Source organism: Notamacropus eugenii, chromosome 1 (assembly GCF_028372415.1).
Source record: "Notamacropus eugenii isolate mMacEug1 chromosome 1, mMacEug1.pri_v2, whole genome shotgun sequence".
NCBI classification, from domain to species: domain Eukaryota; kingdom Metazoa; phylum Chordata; class Mammalia; order Diprotodontia; family Macropodidae; genus Notamacropus; species Notamacropus eugenii.
In genome coordinates, this window is record NC_092872.1 from 183651601 (window position 1) to 183665911 (window position 14311).

Below are 14311 nucleotides of genomic sequence, written 5' to 3' on the forward strand. Positions count from 1 at the left end.
AAGGAAGAGCAGTGGCATGATCAGAGCCATAATTTAGGAAGTTCTTTCCAGCAAGTGCTATGTAGGATGGACTGGAGGAAGGAGAGACTGGGAGCTCCAGAGACTTGTTTGCATCCTACTGTGAGAGTCTAGGATGTTTTTTGACCCACTGTGCTCTGAAGGGTCCCAGTCTTTAAGTTGCAGAGACTTTTTTCTTGCTTCTCTTCTCTCCCTTCATCTCTTTATACATCCATCTTCCCTGTGATTGACTAAATGCTGATAATGCATCTTTTGGGTACTATTTCTAGTGGTATAACTTGGAATCCTATTACAGCTTCTTGAATCTGACCCAGAATGTGCTTATAAATATTTAACTAGTTTCCTAGGAAAATAAAAAGTATGCTGCCACATTTTTCAGTGTAATCTTCATTAGTAACATTTTCTTCACTTTCTTAAGTCCAGACAATTAACAAAACAATAAATCAAACCCTAATTTTTAGCATTTGTTGATTTTCAAGACGTGAATCCTCACACTAAAAATTTAACAACTCACTCTTGAGAAGTAGTTATAGCTAGCATAGCTGTAGATGTGGAATTTAGATAATAACTTAAAATCCCAGAATCTGGGAAACTCAGAGATTATGTAGTACATTTCCTTCATTTTGTAAATGAGGACATGGTAAGCAAGGACTGGAAAACCAGAATAAATGTTGAGAAAGGAAGATTGTATTTATCTGACTTAAAGTCAGATAGTTCAGGTCACTAGGCTTGGATGAATTACATCATCAGGTTCTGAAAGAATAGACACATTTAATTGCAAGATCTGAGCAAAACAGGACAGGGCTGGGGAAAGGCACATGTCTCATTTTCAAATGAGGGAAGCAGATGTTGTCTGAAAACTATAGATTCAAATTTGAGTCCTGGCCAAATTCTAGAACACATGATTAAAGAGATGGTTTGTAAACACTGAGAATGGGGAAGAACAAATATTCATTCAACTTAGTTTCAGTAAGAACAGGCCATGCCAGGTTTTTCTGTCTTCTTTCTCTTCCTTCCTTCCTTCTTTCCTCATTCTTTCCCTTTTATTCTTTCTTTCTTAGTCTTTCTCATTTTTCCTTTTCTTTCTTCCTCTTTCTTTTTCTACTTTGCTTTCCTTCTTTCTTTCCCTTTCCTTTCCTTTCCTTTCCTTTCCTTTCCTTTCCTTTCCTTTCCTTTCCTTTCCTTTCCTTTCCTTTCCTTTCCTTCCCTTTCCTTTCCTTCCCTTTCCTTCCCCTCCCTTCCCTTCCCCTCCCTTCCCTTCCCTTCCCTTCCCTTCCCTTCCCTTCCCTTCCCTTCCCTTCCCTCCCCTCCCCTCCCCTCCCCTCCCCTCCCCTTCCCTTCCCTTCCCTTCCCTTCCCTCCCCTTCCCCTTCCCTCCCTTCTCTTCCCCTTCCCTCCCCTCTGTTCCTTTCCTTTCCTTTCCTTTCCTTTCCTTTCCTTTCCTTTCCTTTCCTTTCCTTTCCTTTCCTTTCCTTTCCTTTCCTTTCCTTTCCTTTCCTTATCTCCCTTTCCCATCCTTCCTTCTGTCTGACCATCCATCCTTCCTTCCATCCAACAAGATAACCAGATTGAAAGAACATGAGAATCCTGGAAATGTACTGTAATTTTTAAAATGCTTTCCTGAACTTTAAATCTTTCATGATAAAATGAAGAGATAAGGCTTAAATGATAGCATAGGTAAATGGATTAAACACTGGTTGAATATCATAGGTGAGTCCATTTCTACTTAGAAAGAAGTTTCTGGTGGCATGCTCCAAGGATATGTCCTTACCCAGTTAAAATTTGGTGCTGTTAAAATTCTATTTCATTGACTTGGATTAGGGCATGGTCGGTCAGTAAATATTTATTATTTGTCTACTATGTGCCAGGCATTGTGCTAAAAATGCTGGAGATTCAAAAAATGGCAAAAGAAATACTTGTTGTCAAGGAGCTCACAGTCTAACAAGGGAGATAACATGTAAACAACTGTCTACAAACAAGCTATTTACAAAACAAATTGAAAACAATCAACAGAGGAAGAAACTAAAATTAAGGGGGATCAAAGAAGCCTTCCTGTTGAAGGTAGGATTTTAGGGAGGACTTGATAGAAGCCAGAAGGCAGAGATGAGGAGGGGAGAGCTTTCAAACATGGAGGATAGCTAGTCTAGAGATGGAATATCTTGTATGAGGAATAACAGGGAGGCCAGAGTGAGGGATGTATGACGTAAGGAGACTAGAAAAATTATGAAGGAGTTATGAATGGTTTTGAATGCTCAACAGAGGACTTTATATTTGATCTCAGTGGTAATTGTGAGCCACTGTAGTTAATGGAGTGGGGAATAACATGGTCAGGTATGGGTTCAACTAATGCCTTCTTGGGTTTTCTTGAACTCTCAGATGCTGTTATACTATGGAACTGAAGCCTAGGCAGTAAAGAAAGTGATTTCTCGAACCCCATGTTTCCCATTTCCCAGTCCACTAGTCCTTTCATTGTGTCATGCTGCATCCACATAGGCTTTCCCTAAAAGTTAAAGAAATATTTTTGCTCAGCTTTATCCCCTATCCCCTTTAAAATTTCATCTTAGATTTTTTTAATAGTAGCAAATAGTTATTAGGGAATTGGAGATTCCGAGAGACAGTAGAATCATCTATAAAGAAAAAAAGATGAAATTAGGTGCTCTGTGATTTGAGGGTCTATGGAGCACCCTGCTTTCCCCTCTGTTCTAAATCTCTCTTCCACTCAGTGACGGAGATTTGATCTTGAGAGGCTGGGTTGTTTTGATTTTTTGTTGTTATTCTCTCCTTTTTAAAAATGCAAATATTCCTAGTGTTTGTTAAAATTCATACTAAGGTACAGGTGACATGATATGACCTTTCTTATAACTGAGGGACCTTCCCCTGGCAGCAAAAACAAACACACACACACACACACACACACACACACACACACACACACACATACACACACACACACATACACACACACAGGAGTAAGCAAGAAGCCATTTAAATTAAATTTTAGTATTTTGGGGAAGTGCAGAAAATGAACATTTCTTAATGCATCCTCTGAGTCTCCTTTTTCTATGCTATTCAGATATATGGAACCAGTTTGAATGGAATTTCTTTGAAAATGATGCAAAATAAGTCTGTTTTCAAGGACTTCACTCTCTCTCTCTACCTGCTCCTAGGCTTCACCTCTATGTGCCAGTCATCCTCGATCCCTGAACACTCCCTGTACTTTTTTGTCTTTAGGATTGAGAGAAATAATTATAAATAACCAGTGATTTGGGGAGATCCAGAGTCCCCCCCTTTTTCTCTAGTGCTCATTTCAAAATTCAGTCTATTGAAGTACATTACTGATAATAAGATGGAATTAACTCCCCTCAATCTTGGTCAGGCTCCACCCAAAATTAGGTAGGGAAGCCCACTGTGTTTTACTCAGGTTTGAGGGAGGATAAATTATCTGATTAGCTTGCTCCATGCTAAGAGTGGTCTGGATGGTCCTTTGTCCAAGAGTGATATGATGTCCCTCCCTCAGTCCCTCATTGGAGTGAGCCCACTTCTCATTGTAATATTCATTGTCTCATTAATTGTTAAGTAATCAGAGATCTGGCTTCAGATCTTGCCACTAATTTTGATTTGCTGTGTTCTTGTGGGCAATCACAATCAGTCAAACTTTCTGTGACTCAGTTTCCTCATCTGTAAAATGGGAATTATAAAACTCATAGTACCTAACCCATGTGCTTCTATGCCTGTATCAATACCAGTTATTTGACTTTGAGGTTTGTACCCAAAATATTCTGAATAATGAGTATTTTATTGAATATTACTTGTTATATGTCTTATTTCCCATGAAAGATCGTAAGCTTTTGGAGGGGTGGGGCTATATCTTACCCCCAGATCACTCATTATGCTTAGTCTGGGATTTTGCATATGGCAGGTAACCAGAAAATGTTTATTTAATTGAACCTTATTGAAGACTTAGTATTGAAGACTGTGTCATTGTGGACATATGGTGAGGCTCAGCATTGGTTTCCCAAATAGCTATCACATGACTGACCTGCTATATTTAATAAATCTTGGCTTATTCACCAGGTGTCTGGTGTCTATTTTGTGGCTTGGAAATTTACTTCAGTCTAATTTTTTCTCAGAATATTATAAAGAAAGTAAATTATGTTAAGGCTGTCTCTGTTGGCCAGTAGAGTTAGTTCCCCATTGTAGGGGACAGTTGGCTTATGTTTAGCTTGATGTATGGACACAGGAAGGTATGGGTATTCAAACCAAACAATGATATCCTGCTGTAAAGATACATATCAGGAGAAGCTGGGGCAAAGAACTTCACATAATTGACAAAAAAGTCTTCAAACCCCTAGGTCTGAGGAAAGACTCCTCATTTGAAATGAGCAGAATCATGGAATAACCTGGCATTTTACACTCCTTCTGTGTGCATAATGATGCATAATAAAAGTACTACCTCTGGGACCTTGGGCAAGTCATAAGTTTTGTGAACCTGTTTCTTCATCTAGTGAAGGGGCTGGGGCTAGAGTCAGGAAGACCTGAGTTCAGATTTAACTTCAGATTCATACTTGTTGCCTAACCCTGAACAAGCTACTTAACCTCCATCTGCCTCAGTTTTCTCAACTGTAAAATGGGAACAATGATAACACTTAGTCCCCAGAGTTTTTATGCAAATCAAAAAAGATAATTTTGTAAAGCGTTTAGCACAGTACCAGCACAAAGCAGATTTTTAAAGAAATTATTGTTTCTTTTTGTACTTCCTATTAATAATCCCTATGTACCCTTGATGCTAGTGCATGAGTAGTGTCACTTCTCAGAATGAAACAGAGCTCATCTATAAAGTGCTGGACTCTCTTTAAATGTTTGCCCCTTCTGGCTTCTGCTCTCTCTAGGGGAGTCAAGGTAATACATACAGCAGTTGCCAAAGTTATTTTTCTTCTGTACCGCAGAGTAGATGGAACCTTGGATTAATTCATCCTTAATTCTCTCCTTCTCTCTCCCCGACTCAGTTCTAAGCTACTGCCAAATCCCACTATTCTGTCTTCATGACATTTCTCACATCTGTCCCCGTTGGTACCACCCTTGTTCAAGCCCTTGTCTCAGTTGCCTTTATTATTGAAACAAATTTTGTATTGGTTTCCATGTCTTCATCCACTGCTATCTTCATCCAATCCTTCATATAACTGACAAAATAATTTTCCAAAGACATAGGTGTGACAAAAGACTCATTTGAGCATTAGTATTCTTCTGGTGATTTGGTATGACTATGAGTCATTGGATAAATACAGTTTCTAAAGAATTAAAGCAGTGGGTCACTCACAGGGCAGCAGAGAAGATATGAGTCCTATGCTACACATTAAGTGTTATGCAGAAGTGATGTAAAAGATATCTGAGGGAGATGTCTGGTTGGATAATGAGGTGGATTTGCAATGGTATATCTAATGGACAACCAGTATGCTTAATTTGTATGCACATAAAATTGCCCCTGTTTCCAACCCTCTTTAGAGAATTGACTGAAGGACTTGAACAAGAGTCTTGATCATTTGCTCAGTTGATGGACACTTAATGAATACTTGCATGTTCTAAGCACTTTGCTGACACTGGGGATACAAAGTCAGTCAATCAACAAACATTTATTAAATGCCTACTATGTACGAAGCACTGTGCTAAATACCAGAATATAAAGAGTGGCAAAAATATAGTCTGTGTCCTCAAGGAGTTCATATTCTAATGGGAATATTATACAGCATCATGGATGGTAACTTTAGAAGGAAAACATTATCAATGGGAGGCATTTGGAAAGTCTTCCTGCCAAAGGTGGGTTTTGAGGGGAGTCAGGGGAGAAGGTGGAGGTGAGGAAGGAGAGCATCCCAGGCATGAAGGACAGCCAGTACAAAGGCATGGAATTCAAAGACAGTACCATGTTTGAGGAACAAGAGTTAGAAAGGATCATGGAAGAGTGGAAAGAGTAAGGAGAGTGGAAGGGTAGGGAGGGAAGAAGTCACGTAGGACTTTAAAAATCAAACAGAGAAGTCCTAGTTGATACTAACTGATAGGAAAACTAGGAAGCAGGCTAGCAAGATGGTGGGCTTAGGCCAATGACATATCATATTCTATAATAAATTCAAAATGGTTTCCTGATCTGGATATTAAAGATCATTCCACAAGAAAAATTAGAACAGAAACAGATCACATACCTTATATGGCTCCAGGTAGATCTTTTTCTTAACCAAACAAAAGATAAAGGCATTTACAAATGACTGAATAGATCATTTTGATGACAACATCAAAATCCTTCTGCACCAACAAAATTAATTTGTCTCAGATTAGAAGGGAAGAAGTTGAATAAAAAAATCATTGTAACAAATGTGACATATAAGGGTTTGGTATCCAAGACATATAGATAGCTAAGATAAAAGTATGTGTATATGTGTGCGTATACTAAAAGGTATGCCATTCCCTAGTAGTAAAGTAGATAAGTGATCAATGAATATGAACAAACAGTTCTCCCAAACAGAATTGCGAACTATTAACAACCATATGAAATGATTCTACAAATAACTAGCAATAAGAGAACTCAAGTCAAAATAGCCAAAAGTTTTATCCTATGCCTACAGAATTGGTGATGTTAAAAAAGAGTAAGGAGAGTAGGAATATTCAATGTTGAAGGGGAGGTGAAAGGAGGTTTACTAATGCGTTGTTGGTGGAAATGTTCAACCACCCTGGAAAGCAATTTGGAATTAAGCAAAGAAAATAACTCAGAAATTCTGCTATTAGGCATGCACCTCAAGGAGGACATTTGTGAAAAGAATGCCCCCCAATATATTAAAATACTTGTAGCAACACTTTGTGTCAGAAAAGCACTAGCAATTAGATGTCTATCAGCTAGGGAATGACTAAACATGTTTTGATATTTGAATGTAACAATAGCATTGTGCTATAAGAAAAAGTGAATATGATGAATACAGAGAAGTATAAAAAGACTTGGAATGATATAAAAGAACTAAAAGCCAAGAAAACAATATGCACAATAACTATAATAATGGAAATAATCACCACAAAATATTGGAAAATGAATGTTGCAAAATTATCAAGAAAAAGCATAGCCCCAAAGAAGAAATATCAGAAGATACCTCATGAGATGAAATGGGAGATGGAAAGGTGGAAATAACATGACTGACAAGAGGTTTCATATGTGTGGTAAGTGAATATGAAATTGAAGATGATACTAAAGTGGTAAGTCTGAGTGATTGAGAGGGTGATGATACCCTTGACGATAATAACAAAGTTCACAAGAGTGGCTGGATTTAGGGGAACTATATTGAGTTGTTCTGGTCATTGCAAGTTTGAAATGTCTACAGGATACCTAGTTGGAGATGTCTAAGAAATATTTGGAGATGTGAGGTTGAAGCTCAGGAGAGAGAATAGGGGCTATCTATCTATCTATCTATCTATCTATCTATCTATCTATCTATCTATCTATCTATCATCTATCTATCTATCAATTTATCTATCTATCAATCCACACATACATACACATACTGTGTATCTGGAAATCTGTTAAAATTAATTATCTGAAATAAAAGGAAACCGAGGACAAAATTATTGAGCATTTATTATTTAATTTGCAAAGCTAGCATTCGCATATCAGATCAGGTCCTCTGACTCCTCAGAGGTCAGAGACAAGGAGAGGTTTACAGAGAGGATTTTTATAGCAAAAATGAGGAATTAAAAAATTACAGAAACTTGTTTTGAATATCATTAAGTTAGATAAGGCAGGTCATCTGACTAGGTAGCTTCTCCCGGGTTTTCTTACTCTTACCTCAGACATCCTTTACTTATAGATGGTGTCTTTTGTAACCAGAAAGCATATTGGGAAAGAGGAACTTATGGTAATCAGTTAGGAGTCACCCTTAGAAGATTCCATTACTCAATTTAGAATATAACTCAAGAAAAAAAAAAAGGAGCTTATCCCCTAAGCCTGCAAAGAAGAACTTCACCTCTGGCTAACCTTTCTCTAGCTGTCAGGAAGGGTAACTTAACCTTTCTGCTAAAAAGGGGAATTTAGCCTTTGGTCAACCTCCCATTCTGCTAAAAAAGGAAACTTAGCTTTTTAAAGAACTTAGGATCTTATAATTATTTTATTCCTCTAAATTATCTACTACTAAATGATAAAAGTCTAATCAATCTATCTATTCACCAAATCTACAGGTAACCTAGACTTAAGAGGCTATCTGTTAGTCTGACTTGGTTGTTAGGACTAGCTTTTCCTAAAGAAAGAAGTTTAATCCTAAAACCAAACTAAAAATAAATCAAAGTAATCAATAGTAATCAATTTCCTTTTCAAATCATCTTCCTAGATATGATAATTGAACCATTAAACTCATAGGAATTAATGGCATCACCAAGTGAGAGAACATAGAGGAAGAAGAAATGAGGGTTCAGAACAGACCCTTGGAACACAGGATATGAAGGACAAAATAGTTTATGATCTACCCTATTAGAGGAATAATAATAATAACGAGCAATAGTGCTAGCATTTCTATGGCACTTTAAGCTTTGCTAAGTGTTTTAAAATATTTTGTCATTTTATCTCACAACAATCCTGGAAAGTAGGTGCTATTTTTATCCCCATTTTAGAAAGGAATAAGCTGAGGCAGATAGGTTAAGTGATTTGCTTATGATTACACAGTTAGGGGGGTAGAGCCAAGATGGTGGAGTAGAAGGACGCACATATGCTACCTCTGAACCCACTGCCCATAAAATACCTGTAACAAAAAGAACCACGGGCGAATTCTGGAGCAGCAGAAGCCACAGAACAGAGCGGACGAGATTTCTGCTCCAGAGAGCCTGAAAACCTCTCGCAAAAGATCCCTCACTCCCTGGATCCGGAGCAGAGCCCAACCCTGCCTCAGTGGCGCAGCGCTGAAAGGAACAGATCCAACCAGGCTTCAGGGATGGAATCTCCAGCAGCCGCGCAGGTCCCTCCACCCACAGGTGACAAGGGTCAGTGAGAGGGTCTCTTTGGCAGGTCGAGAGGGGAGTGGGGTGCCCCCATGACTTGGGCCCCCTCAGGGGGCAGTGGCGGAGGCGGGAGGAGACCAGGGCTCCCCAAGCAGGCAGGACCCTGGATCCATTGTTGAAGGTCTCTGCATAAACCCCCTGAGGGAACTGAGCCTGTGAGGCGGCCCTGCCCTGACCTGAACACCTGAACTTAATCTCACACTGAACAGCAGCCCTGCCCCAGCCCAAAGCCCTGAGGCTGGGAAGCAGCATTTGAATCTCAGACCCCAAGTGCTGGCTGGGAGAATCTGGAGGCGAGGTGGGGGTGGAGAGGACACTCAGAAGTCAAGTCACTGGCTGGGAAAATGCCCAGAAAAGGGAAAAAAAATAAGACTATAGAAGGTTACTTTCTTGGTGAACAGGCATTTCCTCCCTTCCTTTGTGATGAGGAAGAACAATGCTTACCATCAGGGAAAAACGGAGAAGTCAAGGCTTCTGTATCCCAGCCCACTCAATGGGCTCAGGCCATGGAAGAGCTCAAAAAGGATTTTGAAAATCAAGTTAGAGAGGTGAAGGAAAAGCTGGGAAGAGAATTAAGTGACATGCAAGCAAAGCATGAAAAACAAGTAAACACCCTGCTAAAGGAGGCCCAAAAAAATGCTGAAGAAAATAACACCTTGAACAATAGGCTAACTCAATTGGCAAAAGAGGTTCAAAAAGCCAATGAGGAGAAGAATGCTTTCAAAAGCAGAATTAGCCAAATGGAAAAGGAGATTCAAAAGCTCACTGAAGAAAATAGTTCTTTCAAAATTAGAATGGAACAGATGGAGGCTAATGACTTTATGAGAAACCAAGAAATCACAAAACAAAACCCAAAGAATGACAAAATGGAAGATAATGTGAAATATCTCATTGGAAAAACAACTGACCTGGAAAATAGATACAGGAGAGACAATTTAAAAATTATGGGACTACGTGAAAGCCATGATCAAAGAAAGAGCCTAGACATCATCTTTCATGAAATTATCAAGGAAAACTGCCCTGAGATTCTAGAACCAGAGGGAAAAATAAGTATTCAAGGAATCCACAGATCACCTCCTGAAAGAGATCCAAAAAGAGAAACTCCTAGGAACATTGTGGCCAAATTCCAGAGTTCCCAGGTCAAGGAGAAAATATTGCAAGCAGCTAGAAAGAAACAATTCAAGTATTGTGGAAATACAATCAGGATAACACGAGATCTAGCAGCTTCTACATTAAGGGATCGAAGGGCGTGGAATAGGATATTCCAGAAGTCAAAGGAACTAGGACTAAAACCAAGAATCACCTACCCAGCAAAACTGAGTATAATACTTCAGAGGAAAAATTGGTCTTTCAATGAAATAGAAGACTTTCAAGCATTCTTGATGAAAAGACCAGAGCTGAAACAAAAATTTGACTTTCAAACACAAGAATGAAGAGAAGCATGAAAAAGTAAATAGGAAAGAGAAGTCATAAGGGACTTTACAAAAGTTGAACTGTTTACATTCCTACATGGAAAGACAATATTTGTAACTCTTGAAACTATTCAGTATCTGGGTACTGGGTGGGATTACACACATACACATGCACACGCACGCGCACCCACACATAGAGACAAAGTGCACAGAGTGAATTGAAGAGGATGGGATCATATCTTAAAAAAATGAAATCAAGCAGTGAGAGAGAAATATATTGGGAGGAGAAAGGGAGAAATGGAATGGGGCAAATTATCTCTCATAAAAGAGGCAAGCAAAAGACTTATTAGTGGAGGGATAAAGAGGGGAGGTGAGAGAAAAACATGAAGTTTACTCTCATCACATTCCACTAAAGGAAGGAATAAAATGCACACTCATTTTGGCATGAAAACCTATCTTACAATACAGGAAAGTGGGGGATAAGGGGATAAGCAGGATGGGGGGGTGATGATGGAAGGGAGAGCATGGGGAGGAGGGGGCAATTTGAGGTCAACACTCATGGGGAGGGATAGGATCAAAAGAGAGAACAGAAGTAATGGGGGACAGGATAGGATGGAGGGAAATACAAGTAGTTCTTACACAACACTACTACTATGGAAGTCATTTGCAAAACTACATAGATTTGGCCTATATTGAATTGCTTGCCCTCCAAAGGGAAGGGGTGGGGAGGGAGGAAGAGAAGTTGGAACTCAAAGTTTTAGGAACAACTGTGGAGTACTGTTCTTGCCACTAGGAAATAAGAAATACAGGTAAAGGGGTATAGGATGGAGACAAGGACAGAGAGGGATGATAGAAGAGAGGGCAGATTGGCAGACAGGGGCAATTAGAACACTCAGAGTTTTGGGGTGGGGGGAGGGGACAAAAGGGGAGAAAATTTGGAACCCAAAATTTTGTGAAAATGAATGTTAGAAGTTAAATAAATTTAAAAAAAAGAAAAAAATAAACTTTTAGTAATATATGGGGAAAAAAAAATGATTACACAGCTAATAAGTGTCCTGGATTAGAATTCAGATTCTTCTTGACTCTAAGTGGAGCACTCTATCCACTGTACTGCCTTGTGTTCTACTTTGATGAGATCAAAGACCCATAGAAGTATATAAATAAGGTAGAAGTCTAAACATACCATTACTGAGCTGAAAAATATTCAGTTACTTCTGGTTACCTCTAGGATAAAATTTTTCATAGTCTTTAGCCTGCTACTTAAAGTCCAGTACAAACTGGTTCCCATTTATCTTACCAGTCTTGGGTACTTCATGTCACAGTCAAACTGGATTCCTAGCTCTTCAACATAAGGAAGAAAACTATTTTCCTGTGCTGTACATTTAAATAGTTCATTTCTTAAGCCTGGAATGCATGCCCTCTTCTAGCCTCCACCTTTCTACTTCCTTATCTCTTTTCCAGGTTCAACCAAGGTGCTGTTTCCTCTTCGCAGCTTTTCTTGTTCTCCATAGCCTAGAGTGTTCTCTTCCTCTTGAAATATCCCTAAAGCTATTTTGTCTATTCTCTCCTTTACCCTCATCGTTTCATATCTTACTCTTAATATATTTATCTGTGTACATGATGCACCATGTGTCAGGTGCAGTGCTAAGTGTTGGTGATACAAAGACAAAATAATTGACACCATATAATGCGACCATTAAACTCATGGGACTTGGGTTTTTGATAACTGAAAAGTTTAGAAGCCAGATTCCAAAGGGTTAATAAGTGAGTGAAAGGAGAGAAAGTAGAGGCACTTGATTGTAGACAGTTTTTTTTCCAGGAGTTTGACTGTGAAAGGGAGAGAGGAGATATTGAATGATAGCTCAAGAAGATGTAAAGGTTTACTGAAGGAAGTTTTTTAAGGATGGGGAAGATGGCAACAGGGAAGAAAGCAAGAGATAGAGAAAGACTGAAGATTAGAGAAAGAGAAGAGGTAATTGGGAAGGCATTCTTCTGGAGAAGGTAGAGAGTAAATTGGATTCAAGGGTCCATGTGTAGAATGGTAAGTTTTGGTGAAAAGAAGAACTACCTCATTATCAGAGGCTAGTATAGATGAAAGGAGAGCGTAGAATGTTTTTAAAGGATTTTGAAATAGGAAGAAGAGCTCACACTGAATGCCCTCAATTTTCTCAATAAAGAAAGAGGTAAGATTTTCTTCTGAAAATAGATAGGGACTGTTGAGTAGATAACATGTAGGAGAGTCTCTGTGGGGAGTGGGATAGAAAATCATTGTAGTTGTTCAGTCATTCAGTCATGTCTGATTCTGTGTGACTCAATGGGTTTTATCCGTAGGGTTTTCTTGGCAAATATGTTGGTTTGCCATTTTCTTCTTCAGTATGTCCCCACTTTACAGATGTGGAACTGTGGCAAATAGAGATTAAGTGACTTGCCCAGGGTCACCCAGCTAGTAAATATCTGAAGTTGGATTTTAACTTAGATCTTCCTGACTCCAGAGCCAGTACTCTATCTACTGCATCTACTAGGAATAAAAAAGACTGCACTAAAACAGTATCTCTTACATAGTAGGAACATAATAACTTCATCTAGTTGAATTGTGGTTGAATTCTGTTGACAATGTCAAAAAGAACTTGAAATGAAAAAAACGTACTCTGATAAACTGTATAATGGATTGACTTTATGTTTTATGTGTATTTATATTTAGTGAGTGGAGAGGTGTTAGTTTATTAAACGCATTGTAACTGTCATATCACATAAAACCAGTTTATGATGTAAGTCTTATCTTCTAATTAAAACCAGAAGCATGAAGCTATCTTTATACCTGTATACAATAAACAGTTTAGTTTCAGTGCACTAGGGGAAAAAAAGAGGGTTTAATTGCCCACAGTATAACCCATAAGGAAGTACTAACTACGCTAAGTTCATGCATTTTAAAATACAGTTTCCATCCAGCCCAAGTGTCCCATTCTGCTATTGATTGGATCCTGCTTTAAGATATCCATCCATTCCCCTCAGCCCCTACACTGACTTGGCAATAGTGAATAAATCTTATGAAAGGCTAGGAAAAAGCAGCTGCTCTGCTTGTTCTATAAGGAGGGAAGCATGAATTGTCCCATTCCTCTGTAATTCCACCAAAGGTTTCCCAATTTGAAATTCAGAATCAGCAAATCAGAAATACAAAAGACCAAAGAAAACAAAGGAGACTTTAACTCAGTCTCACCAGTAGATTTTAAAGAATCACATGTGAGTCTAGGGCTTTTGCCAAAAGCCAAAGAAAGTAGAAGGGAAAGAATTCCAGAGATTTTTTTGAAACCATAAAGGGATTAAAAAGGGCAAAGGTCTATAAATCATAAATGTTAAATGATTAATGGGATTGGTACCAAATTGTACTTAGATGTTCATTTCTTTAAATAGCTTGCTCTTTAGTGATTATTTGCGTTCTTGGTTTTAATATAGACCTTGGATAGCATTCCTTGGAGTCATAACTTATGACTGACACTTAATGATGATGTTGCCTATTTGTGGGGGAAGGGTTACCAAGAAGAGACCATATCCATACATGTGTATATGTGTGTACGTATATATGTATATATGTAGTCTCAAGGTGAACTATAACTCGAAAGTTGCAAAATGATGGCACATGCCACGTTTCTGTGTAATTAGGAAGATTTTTTTCTTACCAGAAGCATTTCTTTTGGAAGATAAATATTATGAAAGAATAATAGGGCTAGTCTTCGAGTGATGTAAAAAAAGAAATTTTAAAGATAGTGAGGTAGAGAACAATTGCTACAAGCGAGAAAGCAAGGAGCAAAAGGAAAAGGCTTTCGGTGCATACTTACTAATTGAGGTTGAAGACTTAATCTC

At 38.6% G+C, this 14311-nt stretch overlaps 1 protein-coding gene across 2 annotated transcripts in view; it reads left to right on the forward strand.

Annotated features, from left to right (window-relative positions):
* Positions 1 to 14311, forward strand: part of SORCS3 (sortilin related VPS10 domain containing receptor 3) — a 676074-nt gene that overhangs the window by 369936 nt on the left and 291827 nt on the right. The gene's annotated exons all lie outside the window — the stretch shown is intronic.